Genomic DNA, 14,852 nt, shown 5'->3' with positions numbered 1-14,852 from the left:
GTTGAGTTGTCAACTAACGTGAAATCAACAAAAAATATCACTCTGTTATTGGATTTAGGTTAAACAAGACCAAATTCCCTTACGTTGATGACTTTTTGCAAATCCAATCAGTTTTCCACGTTGATTCAACATCATCACATAGATTTTTTGTTGTTGAAATGACGTGGAAACATCGTTGATTCAACGAGTTTTTGCTCAGGGGGAAGCTAATTGATTTGAAGGTCTGTCATCATTTTACTTTCAATTAGTATTTTTTCCAGATGATCAAAAATCCAAATGTGTCTAAAGCTTGTAGCCACAAATGCCTTGATAATAGCCTAAGCTATCTATCTTATTACAGCACTAATCATAGCCGCGGGAAGTATGGGTGCTGAGGGTGCTGCAGCACCCCCTGAAATATCTGAATTTAGAAAAATAATCTTCTCACAAAAGTAGTGCACTGGGCCTTTACTAGTCTTGCATTAAGGACTGATTTAGCCTTCTGTAGCGCATGCACCCCAAACAATTCTGCCACTAACTGAAAACTGAAAACTAGCTGTATTTGGCAGAGGTTTGAAGCTCTCTTTCTTATTGGTCTATTAACCAATTTACCACCTGTTGATGTCACCAGGCAGGCCAAAACGTTTAGCCCACCAAAACATTCTGAAATTTCAAGCAGTCTTTTCAAAAAGCTCATACATTAAAAGGGAATTATCATAATTTTCTAAATTTTACAGTATTATTCCAACCACCTAGTGTGGAAATATTTATAAAATACAGGTATATCACGTTTTTGAATGCACTAGGTCTTTAAACCTGATTTTGTCTAATTTCTTACAACTGCCTGGCAAACTATGTTACTGTATGCTGAACTCCATCAAATGATGGCACAAGCACACCAGTGCCTTGAAATTAAGACGTATTAATGAATTAGATTCAATTGCCCAAGAAATATGACATCAAAGGAATTCTTATAACCAACTCTACAATGGGAAACATCCTAAAGGTTTCATTGCCAACTGATTCCAAAATCTGGCATCAGTTTTATCAGTCTGTAATAGGGTAACTATGAATAAATATTATAGTTACTTCACAGATATCTTGAGTAAATATTTTCAGTTTTGATGAAGTCAAATAAAATAAAAATGTATTTGTCACATGCGTCGAATACAACAGGTGTAGATACTTACTTACAAGCCCTTAACCAACAATGCAGGTCAAGAAATAGTTAATAAAATATTTACTAAAGTAAAAAAAGTAATAAAAAGTAACACAATAAAATAACAATAATGAGGCTATATACAAGGGGTACTGGTACTGTCACGTCCTGACCAGTATAGGGGTTATTTGTTATTGTAGTTTGGTCAGGACGTGGCAGGGGGTATTTGTTTTATGTGGTTTGGGCTATATGTTTAGGTAGAGGGGTGTTTGGTTTATGTGGTTCGGGGTTTTGTTAGTCTATGTTCTATGTTAGGTTATTTCTAGGTTCTGTCTAGTTTGTTGTAGTTCTATGTTTAGGTAATTGGGGTTGGACCTTCAATTGGAGGCAGCTGGTTATCGTTGCCTCTGATTGAGGGTCCTATAATTAGGAGTTTGTTTTTCATGGGGTTTTGTGGGAGGTTGTTCGTTACATAGCTGTGTGTTGCCTGCATGACTGTTTGGCATTCGGTTTGTTTTTCTTGTTTTGTTCTTAAGTGTTCTAATAAAGTGAATATGAGCACTCAACCCGCTGCGCCTTGGTCCATGCACCATGACGACCGTTACAGAACCTCCCACCGGACCAAGCAGTGGGCCCAGGAGGAGGAAGGATCCTGGGCCAGGGAAATAAGGGAGCAGCATCTGAAGTGGAAAAAGCAACGCTCTCGGGAGGTGATGGCATCCTGGTCGCTGGAGGTATTAGAGGCAAGGATAGACTGGACGTGGGAACAACTACTGGACCATTGTGACAACCTGCCTGGGAAGCAGGTAGAGGTGGAGAGGCAGCCCCAATAATTTTTTGTTGGGGGGGCACACGGGTAGTTTGGCGGGGCCAGGATTGAGCCGCAAGCCAACTCCCCGTGCTTATTGGGGGCAGCCTATTACTGGTCAGGTCCCGTGCGTTGGAGTGATGCGCACAGCGTTGAGGCCAAGCATTCATAGGCTGGTGTGCGCGGTGCCAGCGCCCCGTATTTGCCAGGGGAAAGCGGGCATCCAGCCAGGAAGGGTGGAGCCAGTAGTGCGATCAAGACCGCCAGTACGTCTCCACGGCCCGGTATTTCCAGTGCATCAGCCCAGTCCAGTATGTCCTGTTCCCGCTCCTCGCACTAGCCTTGAAGTGCGTGTCTCCAGTCTGATACCTCCAGTACCAGCCCCACGCATCAGGCTTCCAGTGCATCAGCCCAGTCCCGAGCTTCCGACGACAGTGCCCCGTCCAGAGTGTCCGGCAACAGTGCTCCGTCCAGAGTATCCGGAAACATTGCTCCGTCCAGAGTGTCCGACGACAGTGCTCCGTCCAAAGTATCCGGCAACAGTGTACAGTCCGGAACCGAGTGAGTCTGCCCTACAGTTCAGAACTCCTAGAGTCGCCTTACAGTCTGGGGTCGACAGAGGGACATTGCTGTAGAGACATCATGTGAGTGGAGTAAGTCAGGGGTGGAGCGGGGTCTGCGTCCAGCTCCTGAGCTACCTCCTGAGGGGGGAGTATTGGGGAAAGGGGGGGTGTTGCAGGAGCACTGTCGGTGATGGTGGCCACCCTCCCTTCCCTCCCATGTAATTTTGGGATTTATTTTGTTTTGGGGGTTATTTTAGTTTTTTTGTGTGAGGTGCATCCAGGGTCTGCACCTTTGGGGGAGGGGGGGGGGGGGGTGGTACTGTCACGTCCTGACCAGTATAGGGGTTATTTGTTGTAGTTTGGTCAGGACGTGGCAGGGGGTATTTGTTTTGTGGTTTGGGCTATGTGTTTAGGTAGAGGGGTGTTTGGTTTATGTGGTTCGGGGTTTTGTTAGTCTATGTTTATTTCTAGGTTATTTCTAGGTTCTGTCTAGTTTGTTGTAGTTCTATGTTTAGGTAATTGGGGTTGGACCTTCAATTGGAGGCAGCTGGTTATCGTTGCCTCTGAGGGTCCTATAATTAGGAGTTTGTTTTTCATGGGGTTTTGTGGGAGGTTGTTCTTGTTTAGCTATGTGTGCCTGACAAGACTGTCAAGTTCGTTTTGTATACGTTTTGTATGCGTTTTTGGTGTTTTTCCTTCTTCACATAAATAGAAGATGAGTGTACATTTTCCCGCTGCGTCTTGGTCTCAACCCTACGACAACCGTGACAGGTACTGAGTCAATGTGTGTGGGTACAGGTTAGTCGAGGTAATTTGTACATGTAGGTAGGGGTAAAGTGACTATACATAGATAATAAATAGCGAGTAGCAGCAGTGTAAAAACAAAGGGGGGGGGGAGTGTCAATGCAGGTAGTTCAGTTGGTCATTTGATTAATTGTTCAGCAGTATTATGGCTTGAGGGTAGAAGCTGATAAGGAGCATTTTGGACCTAGACTTTGTGCTCTGGTACCACTTGCTGTGCGGTAGCAGAGAGAACAGTCTGACTTTGACAATAATTTGGATCTTCCTCTGACACCGCCTAGTATATACAGAACCAGTCAAAAGTTTAGACACATACTCATTCCAGGGTTTTTCTTTATTTTTACTATACTCTGTAAGTCCTGGATGGCAGGAAGGTTGGCCCCAGTGATGTACTGGACCATACTCACCATCCAACTGCTCGGTTGGATGCCGAGCAGTTGCCATACCAGGCGGTGATGCAACTGATCAAGATGCTCTCGATAGTGCAGCTGTAGAACTTTTTGAGGATCTGGGGACCCATGACAAATCTTTTCAGTCTCCTGAGGGGGAAAAGGTGTTGTCGTGCCCTCTTCACGACTGTCTTGAAGTGTTTAGACCATGATAGTTTGTTGGTGACGTGTACACCAAGGAACATAACTCTCTACTCCCACTTCAGCCCCGTTGATTTGAATGGGGGCATGTTCGGTCCTCCTTTTCCTGTAGTCCACGATCAGCTCCTTTGTCTTGCTCACGTAGAGGGAGAGTATTGTCCTGGCACCACACTGCCAGGTCTCTGACCTCCCTCTAGGCAGTCTCATCATTGTCGGTGATCAGGCACTGTTGTGTCGTCAGCAAACTTAATGATGGTGTTGGAGTCGTGCATGGCCACGCAGTCGTGGGTGAACAGGGAGTAACAGGAGGGGACTAATCACACACCCCTGAGGGGCCCCCGTATTGAGGATCAGCGTGGCAGATGTGTTGTAGCTTGAGAGCTTACCACCTGGGGGTGGCCCGTCAGGAAGTCCAGGATCCAGTTGCAGAGGGAGGTGTTTAGTCCCAGGGTCCTTAGCTTAGTGATGAGCTTTGTGGGCACTATGGTGTTGAACGCTGAGCTGTAGTCAATGAACAGCATTCTCACATAGGCGTTCCTTTTGTCCAGGTGGGAAAGGGCAGTGTGGAGTGCGATTGAGATTGCGTCAGCTGTGGCTCTGTTGGGACGGTATGCGAATTGAGTGGGTCTAGGCTTTCCGGGATGCTGGTATTGATGTGAGCCATGACCAGCCTTTCAAAGCACTTCATGGCTACTGACGTGAGCGCTACAGGGCAGTAGTCATTTAGGCAGGTTACCTTTGCTTTCTTGGGCACAGGGACTATGGTGGTCTGCTTGAAACATGTAGGTATTACAGACTCAGTCAGGGAGAGATTGAAAATGTCAGTGATGACACTAGCCAGTTGGTCCACGCATGCTCTGAGTACACGGCCTTGTGAATGTTAACCTGTTTAAAGGTCTTGCTCACATTGGTGATCACACAGTTGTCCAGAACAGCTGGCGCTCTCATGCATGCTTCAATGTTGCTTGCCTCGAAGTGAGCATAAATGGCATTTAGCTCGTCTGGTAGGCTTGCGTCACTGGGCAGCTCGCAGCTGGGTTTCCCTTCGTAGTCCGCAATAGTTTGCAAGCTCTGCCACAACGAGCGTCAGAGATGGTGTAGAAGGATTCAATCTTAGTCCTGTATTGATGCTTTGCCTGTTTGATGGTTTGTCGGAGGGCATAGCGGGATTTCTTATAAGCGTCCGGATTAGTGTCCCACTCCTTGAGTGACAGCTCTAGCCTTTAGCTCGGTGCGGATGTTGCTTGTAATCCATGGCTTCTGGTTGTACGTACGGTCACTGTGGGGACAACGACATCAATGCACTTATTGATGAAGCCGGTGACTAAGGTGGTATACTCCTCAATGCCATTGGATGAACCCCGGAACACATTCCAGTCTGTGTAATCAAAATGTTTCATGTAGTGGAGAAGAAGCCTACTTCTTTCACATCATCGTCTATAATTATGTAATAATGATTGTGCTCTTTGATGAATAAATTAACACATTGTTTCAATGTGCAAACTGTTGAACAATTTTAGTTTTGTAGATTAAATATTATCATCTAGGTTCCAGGTGTTTTATTTTGACAGATGTTCACAACAATTTGTACAAAACATAACCTGTTGGTTGAGCATACCACAAATGTCATGTATGTACAGGTGTATGACTGACATCCATAAAGATATCTGTCTTGTTTTTGCCTCAGTGGGGTTGGCGTGTCTATGACGTTTCTTTATTTGCAGATGAAATGTTGTAATTACAAACCCCACAGGTGATCAAGCACTTTGCAAATGGGCAAATAGAGGACTTTGATTGTAAGGAGTTACCGCTGCATGTTTTAAACACAAAGCAATACACATTTCAGGTTATATGTTGAATAAATAGGCCACTGATATCACACAGAGATAAGGGCTTTGATATACTGTACATTCCATTTTGATAAGTTATAGAAAACCCCACAAGATCTTTACATGACATGTAGAAACATAAATGCTTTTATTTTCTACAGAAATGGAAGTTTACGCTGCAATATAGGCTACATTTTAATTGAGATATTTCACATGAAGTTTTCCCTCTAATCAATAGATTATTGAAAGTGTATAATCAGCCATTATGGAAATAACTATTCCAACAACAGCGCCTTAATGGTTATAATGCTAAAGAATAGCACAGCCATAAATGCCCAAGGAAGCATTGGCTCCCGAAATAACGTTTTTTTATGATTTCATCATACCAGCCCACAAACAGAATCATTCAACGAAAACCTTCATACATGTGTATCAACAGATGAAGCAAGCATGTCCTGGAAACATAGGCTACAATGAACAGCTTGTAATGTTGTTTACATCAGTTGCAGAGATGTAGCCTAGTCTGCAGTCAAAGATTTTTAAAACTGACTTGTGCTGCAGTCTTTTGCAATGCCATGGATGCTGACCATCATGCTTTTGTTATCACGAACACTCAATCAGCCGTGCTGCTTACTGTTAGTCCTGCCCATTAAGATTCATTGATTTCAGTTCTGTTGTGACTGGGATTAGCTGAAAAACATTAGTTTATGGATCAACATAAATTGATTTATTTAGCTAATTATGGAAACGTAAAAAAAACCTCCCATATCTTCAAATGAATCAATATTTTCTTTGCTAAAATAATTCTATTTAATCGGGATTGATTGGTTTACCGAGCAGTCAAACCCGATTGGCCTAGAGAGCTGTCAAACCATTTCAGTGGCAGTGCAGCATGTTCGGTTGTGAAGACCCAGCTTTTCCACGTAGTGTGTTTACTAAGTATAGATTGTCGGCCGGTTTATGTGTTTAATTTGTGTATATTAGGAACCATATAGCTACCTTTTGAATTAATCGTTTTTGGTTTAAATGTGTCTCACGTACTGGAATGTCAAAATAGAGTAGTTTTCCTATGTCTTGTAATTGATTATTGGTCATCACTGTTGGGCAGTTAGCTTGCTAGCTTATCAATTGAAATTGCACAGGACTCCATCTTGGAACTCCTAACAGGTAGGGTATTTTCGAGGTTCAGTTTGATCCAAAAAGTTGTGTGCAATGTTAGTTTGCTAACTGATGCTTCAAAAACCCAGTAACGGCTAATTTCACACCGACGCTGTGTGTTGTCAACGATGTAAACTAGGGCATAACTAGCTAGCCGACCTGTCAAATGTATGACTGAGGCTAACTACGTTAGCGTGGTAAAGTAGCTAAGTAACTAACGTTATCTGTCTCACCAAGACGAGTTAATGCTAGCTGAATCGTTGGCCATGACAGTTAGCTAGCTATTGAATTATACAGCAAGCCACTTATGTAGCTAACGTTATCTGTTTTATGTAGATAGTTAGCTACTTTAACTAGCTAACTAGATTGTAACGTCATTGGTGTCAATCCAATGAACGTTACTTTATGTACTTTGCCAACCTGTATGATTCATCACATGATTGGTGTTAACTTAATTCACCTGCAATATTTGGAATATTCTTGGTCGACATTCCGCTGTCCGTTCATGTTGAAAATCAAGTGATAATCCCAACATGCAGACCTTTATTACTTAGCCAGCTAGTTATCTGGACTATCCTTGCTAATCATCAGATGCCAGGCCTGTACCTGACTAGCTGAGTAGCTAACTTAGCTAGCTGGGTTGCAATATTGCTGCTAGGTTATCAATTGGGCCATAGATGTGTTAAAGGGATAGTTAACCCAAATTATTAAATGACACATTGGTTTCCTTACCCTGTAATAGTCTTTGAACAAGGTATGACGGCAACTATGTGTGGATTGTCCTGGCATTGTTTCCACATGTTGACTTTTTAGCATTTGTGACACAAATCCCATTCAACTCATGGGACCAGGGTGGAAAATTAACACTCACCAAATGCGGGTAGATTCTGGCATTGGCGGATAAGAATGTCTATTTCACAGGGCTGACCTTTTTTACAAGGAGCACATATGCACGCAAAGAAATTTAGCAACACAATGAAACATTTAAAGTATTAAAACTCTAATCCTTAATTTTGTAGGTGCACTGTTGCTCCTAAATAAAAATTCCATGTTGCACAGCAAAACATTTAGGCGCGTATGTGAGTAAAATGGTCGCACAGTAGAGCCCTGTTTCACCAGCCACTTTGGCAGGTGGTCAGTCACACAGAGCATTTGGAAAGCCCAAATGTAGAAGTTGGTCGAATTATCCCGAAAGGCTACTAGAGTCGTTCCATGTCATTTCAGCAAGCCATGACACCCACCGTCTCAGATTGTTCTGAAATCTTCTGTACTGAAATGGTTAAGATCGGTGTTCCTGAAACTTTATTTTGTTGAAATTTAGTTTCATCTCAGAAATTAAGCTAATTGATTGCACTCAAATTGGCCATTTTAAGTTATAGGATTTCAGATAATGTTCAATAAATATTGTACCCAACATCCGATTTGGAGCAAACGTCTTCCTACTAATGAGTAAGACATGGGGATTCCCCAAAAATTGGCAAAAGCAACCCACGGACTTCCCACAACCCATGTCAATCCCACCCTAACAACCAGTATACAGTATCAGTTCTCTTTTAGAAAATGTGTATGAAGTATTGTTAAAATGCTTAAAAGACAGTGATTTGAATTGTGTTTTGGGAAATAAAGATAGACAGTAACAAGGTTTCCATGCAACCTTTTTCTGTGTGTAAAGTACATGTTGGATAAAAAAATGTCACAACAGGCTTGATGGAAACAGCAAATTTGTTGGTAGACTTTCAACAGAACAAAATACGCTAGACAAATCAAATGCGTTTTTATTTGTCACATGTTCGAAATACAACAGGTGTAGACCTTACAGGGAAATGCTTACTTACAAGCTCTTAACCATCAATGCAGTTTAACGAAAGTAAAATAGAAATATAACAAATAATTAAGGAGCAACAATAAAATAACAGCAAGGCTATATACAGGGGGTTCTGGTACAGAGTCAAGGTGCGGGTGCACCGTTAACCTCTTCGAGATGATGTGTACCCCCCCCCACCGGACATTTGAGCTAACGTGCGCTAAACAAGAACATTTCCCAGGACATAGACATATCGGAAAGCTTAAATTCTTGTTAATCTAACTGCACTGTCCAATTTACAGTAGCGATTACAGTGAAAGAATACCATGCTATTGTTTGAGGAAAGTGCACAGTTATGAACTTGAAAATGTATTAATAAACCAATTAGGCACATTTGGGCAGTCTTTACATTTTGAACAGAAATGCAATGGTTCATTGGACCAGTCTGACACCGGCTGGTATAGAGGTCCTGGATGGCAGGAAGTTTGGCCCCAGTGATGTACTGGGCCGTACTCACTACCCTCTGTAGTGCCTTGCGGTCAGAGGCTGAGCAGTTGCCATACCAGGCAGTGATGCAACCAGTCAGTATGCTCTCGATGGTGCAGCCGTATAATTTTTTGAGGATCTGGGGACCCATGCCAAATCTTTTCAGTCTCCTGAGGGGGAATAGGCATTGTTGTGCCCTCTTCATGACTGTCTTGGTGTGTTTGGACCATGATAGTTTGTTGGTGATGTGGACACCAAGGAACTTGAAGCTCTCAACCACTACAGCCCCATCGATGAGAATGGGGGCGTGCTCAGTCCTCCGTTTTCTGTAGTCCACAATCATCTCCTTTGTCTTGTTCACGTTGAGGGAGAGGTTGTTATCCTGGCACCACACTTCCAGCTTTCTGACCTACCCATAGGCTGTCTCATCGTTGTCAGTGATCAGGCCTACCACAGTTGTGTCATCGGCAAACTTAATGATGTTGTTGGAGTCGTGCTTGGCCACGCAGTCGTGGGTGAACAGGGAGTACAGGAGGGGACTGGGCATGCACCTGAGGGGCCCCTGTGTTGCGGATCAGCATGGCAGATGTTGTTACCTACCCTTTCCACTAGAGGTCGACCGATTATGATTTTTCAACGCCGATACCGATTGTTGGAGGACCCCAAAAAAGCCGGTACCGATTAATCGGCCGATTTAAAAAAAAAATAACTAAAAAAAACAAAAAAAAAAAACTAAAACATTATCATTTAAAAAAAAAAAACATTCAATTTATTTATTTGTAATAATGACAATTATAACAATACTGAATGAACACTTATTTTAACTTAATGTAATACATCAATCAAATCAATTTAGCCTCAAATAAATAATGAAACATGTTCAATTTGGTTTAAATAATGCAAAAACAAAGTGTTGGAGAAGAAAGTAAAAGTGCATTATGTGCCATGCAAGAAAGCTAACGTTTAAGTTCCTTGCTCAGAACATGAGAACATATGAAAGCTGGTGGTTCCTTTTAACATGAGTCTTCAATATTCCCAGGTAAGAAGTTTTAGGTTGTAGTTATTATAGGAATTATAGGACTATATCTCTATATGATTTGTATTTCATATACCTTTGACTATTGGATGTTCTTATAGGCACTTTAGTATTGCCAGTGTAACAGTATAGTTTCCGTCCCTCTCCTCGCTCAAACCAGGAACACATCGACAACAGCCACCCTCGAAGCAGCGTTACCCATGCAGAGCAAGGGGAACAACTACTCCAAGTCTCAGACCGAGTGATGATTGAAACGCTATTAGCGCGCACCCGGCTAACTAGCTAGCCATTTCACATCGGTTACACTAGCCTAATCTTGGGAGTTGATAGGCTTGAGGTCATAAACAGCGCAATGCATTGCGAAGAGCTGCTGGCAAAACGCACGAAAGTGCTGTTTGAATGAATGCTTACGAGCCTGCTGGTGCCTACCACCGCTCAGTCAGACTGCTCTATCAAATCATAGACTTAATTATAATATAATAAACACACAGAAATACGAGCCTTAGGTCATTAATATGGTCAAATCCGGAAACTATCACGTTTATTCTTTCAGTGAAATACAGGAACTGTTCGGTATTTTATCTAACGGGTGGCATCCATAAGTCTAAATATTCCTGTTACATTGCACAACCTTCAATGTTATGTCATAATTATGTAAAATTCTGGTAAATTAGTTTGCAACGAGCCAGGTGGCCCAAACTTTTGCATATACCCTGACTCTGCGTGCAATGAACGCAAGAGAAGTGACACAATTTCACCTGGTTAATATAGCCTGCTATCCTGGATTTCTTTTAGCTGAATATGCAGGTTTAAAAATATATACTTCTGTGTATTGATTTTAAGAAAGACATTGATGTTTATGGTTAGGTACAAGTTGGAGCAACGACAGTCCTTTTTCGCGAATGTGCACCGCATCGATTATATGCAACGCAGGACAGTCTAGATAAACTAGTAATATCATCAACCATGTGTAGTTAACTAGTGATTATGATTGATTGATTGATTGTTTTTTATAAGATAAGTTTAATGCTAGCTAGCAACTTACCTTGGCTTCTTACTTCATTCGCATAACAGGCAGGCTCCTCGTGGAGTGCAATGTAAAGTAGGTGGTTAGAGCATTGGAATAGTTAACCGTAAGGTTGCAAGATTGAATCCCCAAGCTGACAAGGTAAGAATCTGTCGTTCTGCCCCTGAACAAGGCAGTTAACCCACCGTTCCTAGACCGTCATTGAAAATAAGAATGTGTTCTTAACTGACTTGCCTAGTTAAAAAATATTTATAAAAAAAGAAGAAGAAAAAAATCTGCAAATCGGTGGCAAAAATACAGATTACCGATTGTTATGAAAACTTGAAACCGGCCCTAATTAATCGGTTGACCTCTACTTACCACCTGGGGGCGGCCCGTCAGGAAGTCCAGGATCCAGTTGCAGAGGGAGGTGTTTAGCTCCAAGGTCCTTAGCTCACTGATGAGCTTTGGTGTTGAACGCTGAGCTGTAGTCAATGAATAGCATTCTCACGTAGGTGTTCCTTTTGTCCAGGTGGGAAAGGGCAGTGTAGAGTGCAATAGAGATTGGATCATCTGTGGCTCTGTTGGGGCAGTATGCAAATTGTAGTGGGTCTAGGGTTTCTGGGTTAAGGGTGTTGTGAGCCATGACCAGACTTTCAAAGCACTTCATGGCTACGGATGTGATTGCTATGAGTCGGTAGTCATTTAGGCAGGTAACCTTGGTGTTCTTGTGCACAGGGACTATGGTGGTCTCCTATTACAGACTCGGTCAGGGAGAGATTGAAAATGTTAGTGAAGACACTTGCCAGTTGGTCAGCGCATGCTCGGAGTACACGTCCTGGTAATCCGTCTGGCCCTGCGGCCTTGTGAATGTTAGCCTGTTTAAAGGTCTTACTCCCATTGGCTATGGAGAGCGTGATCACACAGTTGTCCGGAACAGCTGATGCTCTCATGCATGCTTCAGTGTTGCTGGCATCGAAGCGAGTATAGATGTTATTTAGCTTGTATGGTAGACTTGCGTCACAGTGCTTCCCTTTGTAGTCCGTAATAGTTTGCAAGCCCTGCCACATCTGAAGAGCGTCAGTGTAGTAGTATTCAATCTTATTCCTGTATTGACGCTTTGCCTGTTTGATGGTTCATCGGAGGGCATAGCGGGATTTCTTATAAGCTTCCGGGTTAGCGTCCTGCTCCTTGAAAGCAGCAGCTCTACCCTTTAGCTCAGTGTGGATGTTGCCTGTAATCCATGGCTTCTGGTTGGGGTATGTACGTACGGTCACTGTGGGGACGACGTCATCAATGCACTTATTGATGAAGGCAGGGACTGATGTAGTGTACTCCTCAATGCCATCGGAAGAATCCTTGAACATATTCCGGTCTGTGCTAGCAAAACAGTCCTGTAGCTTTGCATCTGCGTCCTCTGACCACTTCCTTATTGAACGAGTCACTGGTACTTCTTGGTTTCGTTTTTGGTTGTGAGCAGAAATCAGAAGGATAGAATTATGGTCAGATTTGCCAAATGGAGGGCGAGGGAGAGCTTTGTACGTGTCTGTGTATGGAGTAAAAGTGGTCTAGACAATTTTTTTCCCTCTGGTTGAAATGAGGTAAAACGTATTTGAGTTTCCCTGCATTAAATTCCCCTGCCACTAGGAGCACCGCCTCTAGATGAGTGTTTTCCTGTTTGCTTATGGCCGTATACAGCTCATTGAGTGTGGTCTTAGTGCCAGCATCGGTTTGTGGTGGTATGTAGACAGCTACGAAGAATATAGATGGAAACTCTTGGTAAATAGTGTGGTCCACAGCTTATCATGAGAGACTCTACCTCAGGCGAGCAAAACCTTTAGACTTGCTTAATATTAGATTTCGTCTTACTGGAGGGAGCTGTTCTATCTTGCAGATGGACCGAGTACCCCGCCAGTGCTATGTTATCCATGTCGTTCAGCCACGACTCGATGAAACGTAAGGTATTACAGTTTAATGTCTTGTTGGTAGGATATCCTTGATCGGCGCTCATCCATTTCGTTATCTAAAGATTGTATGTTGGCTAATAGGACTTATGGTAGAGGGGGTTTACTCACTCGTCTATGAATTCTCAAAGGCAGCCTGACCTCCGCATACCTTTTTCTCTGTCTTTTCTAAACGCAAATGATGGGGATTTGGCCCCGTTCCCGAGAAAGCCGTATATCCTTTGTCGGGAATCGTTAAAGAAAAAATGTTTGTCCATTTCGACTTGAATAATTGCTGTTCAGATTTCTAGAAGTTATTTTCGGTCATAAGTAGGGTTGTGTATTTTGGGGAATATTCAGAGGTGGAAACTTTCCATGGGAATTGACGGGAATATATGGGAATTAACGGGAATATAAACAACTTAAAATTAATACCATTTAAATGTAGATGTTTTTTGCATTGGACATATTTACCATATCATATGGAGACAGAAACTTAAACATTTTACCTTATCATAAGTAGACATAATTGCAAATGATTAAATCCTTCCAATAGAAATAAACAATTTAGTTACGAATTTAACTTTAATTAAATGAGTTGACTCTTCACATGGGATGATTTCACTGAACAACAAAAGGGAATATTGAATGATCCCCAATGTTCCATTGCATCTCCCAAAATATGTTTTCAACATACATCTGTAAAATGATAGTCTAGAAACTAAATATTTGGTTGTCTTCCTCTCAGGCTTCCATGTCTTCTCCCTTGACCTCCTCAATGTCCACCTCTTGAACATCAGACTCTGATGCCTCATCTACACTGTCACTTTCCAACCTTGTTGAGGATGGTTCGTTGTCATGCTCAAAAAGCCTCATTTGCCCGGTTGGCCACCTATTTTTCAACTCTTGTATTGGTCAGCCTGTTGTGCGCTTTGGTGTGTGTGTGTTCCCAAACAAGGACCAGAGGCGTCTGATGTTGGTGGGATTTGGAAGATGATGGAGGCAACAGGGGGGAAGCGCCTCAGATCCACCAAGTCCCTTCCACCTGATGAGATATATTGGCACGACTGCCATATTGCATCTCCATCCAAAATTTGCTTAGAAATGTACTTCGCCAGACTGCCAAGAACCTTGCCCTCATCCAGGCCAAGGTGGTGAGACACAGTAGTGATGACACCATAGGCCTTGTTGATCTCTGCACCAGACAGGATGCTCTTGCCAGCATACTTGGGGTCCAACATGTACGCTGCTGCGTGTATGGGCTTCAGGCAGAAGTCTATACGCTTTTTGATGCATTTCAGAACTGCAGTTTACTCTGCTTGGAGCAACAGTGAAGTAAGTGGGCAGGGCAGTACTTATTTCTTCTCTTACATCTGCAAGCAGTCTGAACATCAGACAGCATGGCATTGTCTCCCTCAATCCGTGAAATGGCTACTGCTATAGGTTTCAGGAGTTTTAGGCTGCTTACCACTCTCTCCCAAAATACATCATCCAGGAGGATCCTCTTGATGGGGCTGTCCATATCGGCAGACTGTGAAATGGCTATTTCTTGGACTCCTTCCCCCCCAGGAGAGTGTCAAACATGTTGCTGGGCAGCTTCAATGCGGTGCTCTTATTCTTCTCACTTTGCCCGGTGAGGTAGATTACTGCTATAACTTGATGACCCTTCACATACCTAACAATTTCCTTA

General features: G+C 42.8%; 1 protein-coding gene across 6 annotated transcripts in view; it reads left to right on the top strand.

Annotated features, from left to right (window-relative positions):
- The first annotated feature begins 6,598 nt into the window (after nt 1-6,598).
- The window catches only part of LOC115153155 (Golgi-specific brefeldin A-resistance guanine nucleotide exchange factor 1), a 125,498-nt gene continuing 117,244 nt past the window's right edge, over nt 6,599-14,852 (top strand). For all 6 annotated transcript variants that reach the window (XM_029698272.1, XM_029698273.1, XM_029698271.1 and 3 more), the window contains exon 1: nt 6,599-6,896. The gene's annotated coding sequence lies outside the window, so the exon portion shown is untranslated. The remainder of the gene's footprint in view (nt 6,897-14,852) is intronic.

Source organism: Salmo trutta, chromosome 18, assembly GCF_901001165.1.
Source record: "Salmo trutta chromosome 18, fSalTru1.1, whole genome shotgun sequence".
Classification (NCBI taxonomy): domain Eukaryota; kingdom Metazoa; phylum Chordata; class Actinopteri; order Salmoniformes; family Salmonidae; genus Salmo; species Salmo trutta.
This window is presented reverse-complemented; position numbering and strand designations above follow the sequence as displayed.